The sequence below is a fragment of the Cryptomeria japonica genome, chromosome 10, assembly GCF_030272615.1.
Source record: "Cryptomeria japonica chromosome 10, Sugi_1.0, whole genome shotgun sequence".
Taxonomy (NCBI): Eukaryota; Viridiplantae; Streptophyta; class Pinopsida; order Cupressales; family Cupressaceae; genus Cryptomeria; species Cryptomeria japonica.
Genome location: NC_081414.1, coordinates 697,274,925 through 697,284,041, shown reverse-complemented (window position 1 = coordinate 697,284,041; position 9,117 = coordinate 697,274,925).

Genomic DNA, 9,117 nt, shown 5'->3' with positions numbered 1-9,117 from the left:
TCAAATTGGACAACTATAAACTTGCCATGATTTTTCCAAATGAAATAAGCATTCAAAGTTCCTCATTTTTAAACCATTTTTAAGACAAATATTCTTAGTACCAAGTGATCCTTAGAAAGTGAAAGCCTCAATATTGTGACCCATCTTATTGCAACGAAAGAATCTAAATGGAAGCCCTTCAAAGTTTAAAAACTGAGTCCATGTGCAAAAAGAAGAATGAATATAGATGGAATGAGAAAGAGGTTTAGAAATGTCTATTGTAGCACAAGCTCTAATGTACATGCATGAAGATTAGGTTACTGATGAAAAATTTCACATAACCAAGGGTAAATTATAACGTCTAATCCAAATGGATGCTTCTGTAATCTTAACAGTGGATGGGTCAAAGAAAGGGGTCTACGGAGTGAAAAAGAGATATAATTACCAAAAAAATCATCAAGCATTCCTAACCACGAAGTTGTAGAGAGAAATCAAATTAAAAGAAAATAGAAAGACTTATAATCCAAAGATTCAATCACAGGTGGATTCAAATTACTTCAAGTAGATTGAGCCCAATCAAGGACCAAATCTGAGGGGAACCTCCACATAAACCTCAAAATCAGAGACCAACCTCTCAAGTCTGCAGAATTCACCTTGATATAATCATAAAAAATGTGAAAATCCATCGACTCGTATGAGAAAACCACCTCTAAATACCAATAGAGAAATGAGAGCTGCCATTTTGGTGAGTAGGTTGTACGATGGGTGAAGAAGGTGGGACGGATGATGATTTGGGAGGGATAACGCTGAGGCTAGCCCGTCGAATCTGCTCCAAACATAAAGCACTACATTCATGGTAAGAGTTTTCTCTACTTTTGCATGTCACTATGGTTTCTAGGTCCAAGGAAGGAAGGAAGGAGATGAACCATCTAAAATCATTACACTAAAGGCAAGAGAGGGAGGGTGAGGTACCAGTAGATCCAGTTGTTTAAGGAATACCATTTTTTGCCTTCTCCATTCTCCACATGACCTCCACCCTTCCTAGAAGTTGCATTTTTCTTTCCATTGGTCATGGCATGTACCTTCACATTTTGTCGTTGTGTCTTCCTTCCCTCATCGACATCCAAAAATATTGCTTTGCAACCAACTTTGATGCCCATTATTTCTTCACACATTTGTGTTCGCTATTAAAAGAGAGGATCTAGTAGTTGTGCACCTTAATTTCACATTTCTTAAAATATTATGTAGAAATTTTAAATCAGTCCCAAATTTTTACAGAAACTTACTTGGTAAGTCTCCTGCTTATAACTAAGGTTTCAGGGCCACATCATCAAATATGATGCCACGTCAGCATGCATTTTGCCAAGGTGTCCAAAACAGCCCAAAAAAAGGTATGACCAATAGGTGTGCAAAAGGGGCCCCAATACTTGTGTCGCTGATGTGGCATCACATGATTGGTTTCTTTTTACAACAAAGGGTCTATTTCATTCAATTATTGGTACTTATCATCAACAATAACAACTTTAAAGTCACAACTATTGATGCAATGTTATACAAAAATTGAACATTAAATCAGCAAGTATGGGAGTATTAAATCAACAACTTCTATCACAAGAATTGGAACGTGCTTAACTACTGGGTCCTCTCCCCTATAAATATTGCATAAAAAAATAAAAAAATATTTTAGTTTTTTTTCATTGTTATTTTTTCTCATATAAATACTACTTTTAATATTTAAAAAAAATCAATCACAAATTATCAACCATTGAAATGATAGTTATATTTACATTTTACTTTTATGAGATGTTTATGTTAAGAAAGAGTCATTTTATCTACTTAAGATTTATTTTATAGTATATTTACTTTACAATTCATTTTATTTAATTTTATTTAACTTAATAGCTATTTTATGATTTTTTAATTTTAATTTTAATTATTATTATATGTTTGCTCTTGAATAGTTTTTGTTAACACACTCACATCTCACCTTGTGCTACCACTATATTTAGGTCTCTCCACATAGCAAGTACTATTTATAAATTGTTATATATGTTTGATCAATTTTCAGTGGTAGCTATAAGATATTTATCATTTTTAAAGTAATATTTTATTTAATAGTTATTATAATTATCTTTTAGATTGGTTAAATAGAATAGTAGATTCATTTCAAAATTTTCATTTGATGTTGGAGTAGTTAATAAGTTTAGTTCATAGATTTTGTGGTTGGGATCTCTCTAACAATTGATCATGTCAAACACTAACTCTTTGCTCATTCTTGAATCTAATAGAAATAGTTGATTATTGGAGCATCAAGATGATGGATTTTTTGATAGAGAAATATTTATGGGAAAATATAGAAACAAGTTAAGAAGAGTTTTCTAATCCGATCACTCTTCGAGTTGATTATAGAACAAACAAGAAGGAGGCTAAGAAGAAAAATTATTTAGTCTTATTTCATTTCCAAAGAACTCTAGATAAAATTATATTTCTAATAATTGTAGGTGAAAAGATAACCAAGGAAGGCTAGAAAACCCTATAAGAATCTTACCAAGGCATTGAGAAAATCAAACTTGTCTAGCTACACATGTTGAATAGAGAATTTGAAGATGTAAGTAGTTGAGAGAGTGAGTGATTATTGTGTAAAAGTAAAAGATGTGATTAATGAGATGACTACAGTAAGACAAATTATAAACAAAAAGGTTCTAGGGTAAAAAGGTGTTGAGGTCTCTAACACAAAGGTAGAATCATATTGCAATTATCATTTAGGAAAGTAAAGATTTGACTACTCTTATGTTTGATCACTTAGTTGGATATCTTATAGCTCATGAAAAATTACATAGAGACACACTTAGAGAAAGTGGCAAGAATTGTTTCCTTCAAAATTATAGATCATAAAGAATGGTGTCACAAGTAAAAACAACCAAGGATAACTCAAAGACAAGAATAATAGTTATTCAAGAGAAAACAAATGTAGAAGAGGTGGTTGTGAAAAAGGAAGAGGTAAAGGTAGATTTTATAGGAGAAATGTCTATTTTTAAAAATTGTAATAGGAATGGTTGCTTTGAAATGGAATGTAGATTTAAATCTATAATAATAACGAAAGTGTTAACTATGCTCATAATGAGTTTTTATATAATGTATGAAAGCTTTGAATTCAAGATCAAGCTTGGTGATAACAAATCTATAGAGGTTGTGACAAAAAGATTTGTGGAAGTGTATACTATTTAGGAGGTATGAAAAGAATTATATTTATTATACTTCACAACTAAAATATAATTTATTGGATACTAGATAATTGTGTGAAAAGAATTAAAAAGTGATATCTGCAATAATGTAAATACAGCCTATAATAAGAAATAAAGACATAAAGTTGTTTTACCTTTTTCTATGGCAATGAATATGATATTACCATTAGATTTTAGATGACATAGGAACAACCTTTTCAGTGTGGCATATGGAAAAAAATGTTGGTTACAACATCTTAGGTATGGACACTTGAATTTTCATAGTTTGAAGCTACTCGAACATAAAATGAATTAGCTTATATCGCATGTATAAGATTGAAGAGAATGGGATATTTTGTGAAGGATGTGATAAAGGTAAACATGTAAGAAAGAAAAATTCAAAAGAAAGTATATGGAGGGATTCTTATCCACTTCAACTAGTTCATTCCAATATTTGTGGTCCTATGTAAACAAAACGTTTTGTGTAATTCATCACATTTCATTACTTTTATTAATGACTATTCATGAAATTAATGCATTTAAATATTTTAACACCATATATAGAGCCATTGATGCATTCAAAATGTTTAAAGCCCCCATGAAAAATTAAAAAAATTATAAATTAAATTAATTTAGGACTAATCATGTAGGAGAATTTTGTTTAACAAATTTTATGGTTTATTTTGATTTTAATGGCAACAAAAGGCAACTGAATATTCATTACATAGCTCAACAAAATGGTCTAGCTAAAAAGAAGAATTGGATAAGTTAATTTTGCATGTGGAGTATGCCACAAACAAAAGGATTGATCAACTCTTTTTGGTTTGATATAGTTTCTATTTTAGAATATATTATCAATCAAAATCCCACTAGTGCATTTGATAGTATGTCCTCACAAAATTAATTATCAGGAAAAGATTGATGTTAATCATTTCAAAAAAAAAGGTTGTTTATCCTATGTTTATGAAGTTGATCAAAATAGACAAAAGTTAGATCCAAACAGTGAATCATATATTTTTGTTGGGTATAGTGAGAAAATTAAGCCTTATAGGTTATACAGTCTTCTAACTCATGATATTGTTATGTTAAAAGGTGAGTTTAACAAAGGGGAAGTTTATGATCATTGAAAAGTCATTGTTGAAAAGCATCGACTAATATTTTAGTTTCACTTATTACAAGTCAAGTAAATAGGCTCTCTTCTAATTCTATTGTAAGTCTAGCTTCAATTCTAAGTTCTATAAGAAAGATAAGAATCCTAAAAGACATTTATTAGATGAGTACAATTCAACCACACAAATAGAGTTTGAGAGGTGGATTAGTAAAATTTACTTTGCTTTCATATCATTTTGAGTCATAATAATTTGAAAATGCTTATACTAATAAGGTTTAGGTGCAATAAATGCATGAAGAGATAGATTTTTTTTACTTAAATAATACTTGTGAGATTACTAAATCTTCTACTAGATAAGAAAAAAATTGATAATAAGTGGGTCTACAAAACTAAGCACAACAGTTATTGTTTCGTTGAAAGACAAACATGTGGTATGGTTCAAAAAAAGGTATATGATAGTATATGAAGGGATATTTACACCATTACCATGACAAGATATAATTATAATGGTGGGTTCACTAGTACCTTAAAATTTCAATGGAGCATACATCACATGGATGTGAAAAGTTTTTTCTTGAATAGAAAGTTATAGGAGGATTTCTATGTCTAATAGCCATATGATTTTGAAGTGCATGGCAAAGAATGCCAATTCTGTAAGTTAAAGAAGGATTTATATGACATTAAGGAAGCACCAAGATCATGGTATGTTAGGATCTATAATTTTTGATAGATAGCTTCAAGGGAAGCAACAATGAGCCTACTCTTTACTACAAGCAAGAAGCCTCCTCCCTAATTGCTCATAGAGTTGTGTTATGTAGAGAAGATGGTGCTAAAATAGTTTATGATAAAACTTATGGAATTATTGTTTAAATTTTGATATTTCTAACTCACACAAGACTAGATATAATTATTTTATTTCTCTAATTTTAAGTTATATAGTTGATCCAATCAAAATCCATACAAAGGAATCCAAGAGGATACTACTAAAGGTATGTGAAAGATATTATAAAAAAAATTCATTATTATCCTTCAAGAAAAATTTGACATTCACCTTGAGTAATTTTTATTAGGGAGGTAGTTTGGATGACTAAAATTACACATTTGGAATTGTTTTTTTCTTGGTGTAAGTTTGGTTATATGGAGATTAAAGAATACAATGTTGGTTTCTCTTTCATCTATGGTTTAATAAAGCATATTTCATTCACATTTGTGGATAACTAAGCATAATGGCTTCAAAAATATTGAGAAGAAATTGGTGCGGAAGAAATTTTCCTTACAAAAATCTTGTGTGATAAAATAAGTGCAATTTTAAGTTATCCAAGAATCCTATCCATCATAGGAATTCATTTAGGCAAACCAATAGGGATAGGGCCTTTAGGCACTGATAGGGGGAGGTTGGGGTAGAGTAATATTTTTTATTTGAAATAGAATTTCATTTAATATTTCATTGAAAAGAAAGAAGTAGAATTGAGGTATATAGAGACTCAAGAGTGACTTACAGATATATTTACCAAAATAGTTACAAAGAATTTTTTTTTAAACTTCAAGGCCATCTATGAGTCTACATAGCACCAAGTGGAAGTATGTTTGATAAGTGGGGTTGGTGTACACCACTATCAACTACAAATCAAACATCTAACTTTAGAATCTTAAAATTGAGAGCTTTAAACTAGTTCTTATCAATCAATTGAGTATATTCTCAATAAAAAATTTGGAGTTTTATGTTTAAAATATGTTTTAAGTCATATTATTGCTAAATGTTCATTGCATGAAGGGAAGTAGAGTTCACGATAATGAAGTAAAAGAGTGAATATTTTTTAATTTTTTTTCTTTCTATCTTTAATGGCCTAAACTCTTTAAAGGTATTTCTCTTATTGTGAGTAAATAATCAATATTTGATGATAAGATGACTAAAATTAGTGTGTTAGTCTATAAGTATTGTTTAGAAATTGAATTGAATACAATTTTTTTATATATGTGTTGGATCAATTATGAATGGTCGCCATAGGATATTTATTAATCGTAATATTGTAGGCTAAAGTTATTATGATTTGTTCCCCTACCATTATAATAGTTTAGCTACAAGGAATATTTAGTAGAGTCATTCTCAAATCTCCAATCATTTTGTAAACTATAATGACTGCATTTCAAGCATTTTGAAAATTTCTCAAGAATGTCAAGTATTTTAAATAATGTATTATATTTCATTTAATATAATTTTCTTACATATATATCTTTAATATAATTTAACTACACTTATATCAATTGTAAACCCCTTATACTTGTGATGATGATAGGAAAATGTTGGCTATTATGGAGGATGTAGCCAAAGATGTTAGCATATGAAAACTAACTACCCCTATAATTCTATGGGGGGTGGGCCCCTTCATAGATATATCAAGATCTTCCAACTATCCCCCTACATTCTATGGAGGAGGGCTAGTAGCATCATTAATTACCCCCCATGGCTTATTTTTTTACGAATGAGAAGTTGAGTCATCACACAAAACTAGAACATTTACAAAATATTTGAATCAAACCCCTACCCCTACAAGGGTGGTGGGGGGATGGGGGGTGGTAGGGCTTACCCCTTTCCCCTCCCCCTCACTATAAGTTACCCTTGCAAGGATGGGGGGAATGGTAGGAAGGTTGGGGTGGGAGGGAGATTTAGGCCCCTACCCCTCCTCCTCCCCCTCCCTCTCCCCCTCAATAGACTCATTATAGATCTATATTCATTTGATTTACACCATACCCTATTTAGCATTGACCCAACCTGTAGGGCACAACCCGAACCTTCTCCACAAATCCTTGACGACCCTTACCCAATGCATTTGATACTCATTTTGACGTGTTCAGCCACCCCTTAGAATAGTAGGGCTTATGCTCTTGGAATTAGGGAGGGTCTGAGAATTAATGGTTGAACAAAAGGTACCTACTTTCATCGAGTTAAAGAGTAGGGAAAAAGCCACTTGTGTTTTAGGAGTGAGTATAATGAGGGTTGCTACTATTGTGTTAGAGTAAAAGGTATTAGTTTACTTAATTAATTAAATCATATTGATTTAATAATTAAGTCACCTTTTCCTCTATTTCAATTTAGCTAATTTAGGAAGCTAAACTTAAGAATATTAATAATTAATTCATTATTAATTATTAATTGATTTTTAGGGTTTATGCTTTTAGATTTTGATCTCTTTTATAAGGATTGATCCCTTTGTAATCCTAACCAATCTGATTATTATTATTGCATTCTTTTGCTCTAAGTTTTCAAAGCAATCTTTTTGTTTTGTGAATCTTCCTTTGTTGTGATAGGTTATTTGCATACATGTGTTCACTAGGTTCTGTGAGGTTGTATTTCACAACTTTAACATGATTTCAAAGCTTTAGCCCTGAGGCTTTCCTGTTCGTTTGATTGGGAGATTCTACCTATAGCAGGTCTTCTGTGCAATTTGGGTTTATTTGGACCTCACCATTGAATCCGGCACATGGGAAATAGTCAAGATTGACCTTTTCTTTGTCAATTTTTTATTCACAGGATGAGATCTGTGAGGTTTTAAAGATTCAACTTTTTTTGTGATCCAGGGGGTACCTTTTTTTGGAGCAATTTGGGCTCAAAAGGACCTCATGGTTGGCTTCAAGAGGCCGATTCCACGAATTTTGATATATAATTCAACTACTTTGGCCATCATTGACCTCTAAGGCAAAAAGTTTATGCTTGTACGGCTGCCTACATGCACTTCGAAAAAAAATTGTCGTATTTTTTGAATTATTTCCTGTTTTCAATTTCTATGAAAAATTAAAACATGAATCATTACAAAAAAATAGTTTTTAAACTTTTTTTTTGAAAGTTAAAAAAAGAAGCGTGGGGGGTCATTCACGCCCCCCCATAGCCTACGCAGGGAGTTGTTAGCCCTACGATAGGTACCGTGAGAGGTACCATGGGCAGTACCCCGCCACACGTTTTTCGATGCCCCTGCGATGGGTCATTTTTTGTGGCCTTTGCGTCATGCCTCTGCCATCGGCCCCACCCACCTTGGAGCCACCGTCATCCTCTTATGGGCCCCGCCAGACCTTTACCATCCGATCTCCCTTTCTCGGTGTCGTCCGATATTTGTCGGTGTTTTTCTTCTAGTGGGTCATTTAGTGGGTCATTTTTTTTGCCAACAAGGTGTGTTTTTTTCAAGCAACTAGAAAAAAAAATTAGTAGGTAGGGGAATATTCCTATAATATTCTTTTGACATCAGCATGACATCATGTTGACGTCAACAATACGGATTGCTATATGGCCCCTTTTGAACCCTCTTTGTTCCCTAAAATAGGTGTTTTTTTCATTTGGCCATAACTTGGGCATACGATCATTTTTTGGCAAACGAGATATCGTCGAAAAGATGAATTTGTCTACTTTCCAAATATGTGGGTTTCATCACCTGTTCTTTCTATTGGTACATTCTACAACCATTTGAAGGCAGAGGTATTTTTTTAGTCCCGAGTTCATAACTTTTCACCAGTTTCTTCATTTTTTGCGATTCTAGTGGCATTGGGACAATGTTTCATATCTTTTCACATCCATCCATGCACGTTTTCCAGATTTTACTTTAGGTACATTTTATTCATTTTTTTGTGTTTTCACACTTTGGTGAATTACTTGGACATATGACATCGTGGAAACTTCTCGTTTGTGTGGGATGACTCATTTTTTAGCCATTCTTCATGTATTTCTAGTCTTATATCTTTTTTTGACATTTCAAGCTTTCACTGTAAGCACTTATGATTTTTAATCACACTGAGATAAAGTGCCTCTATATT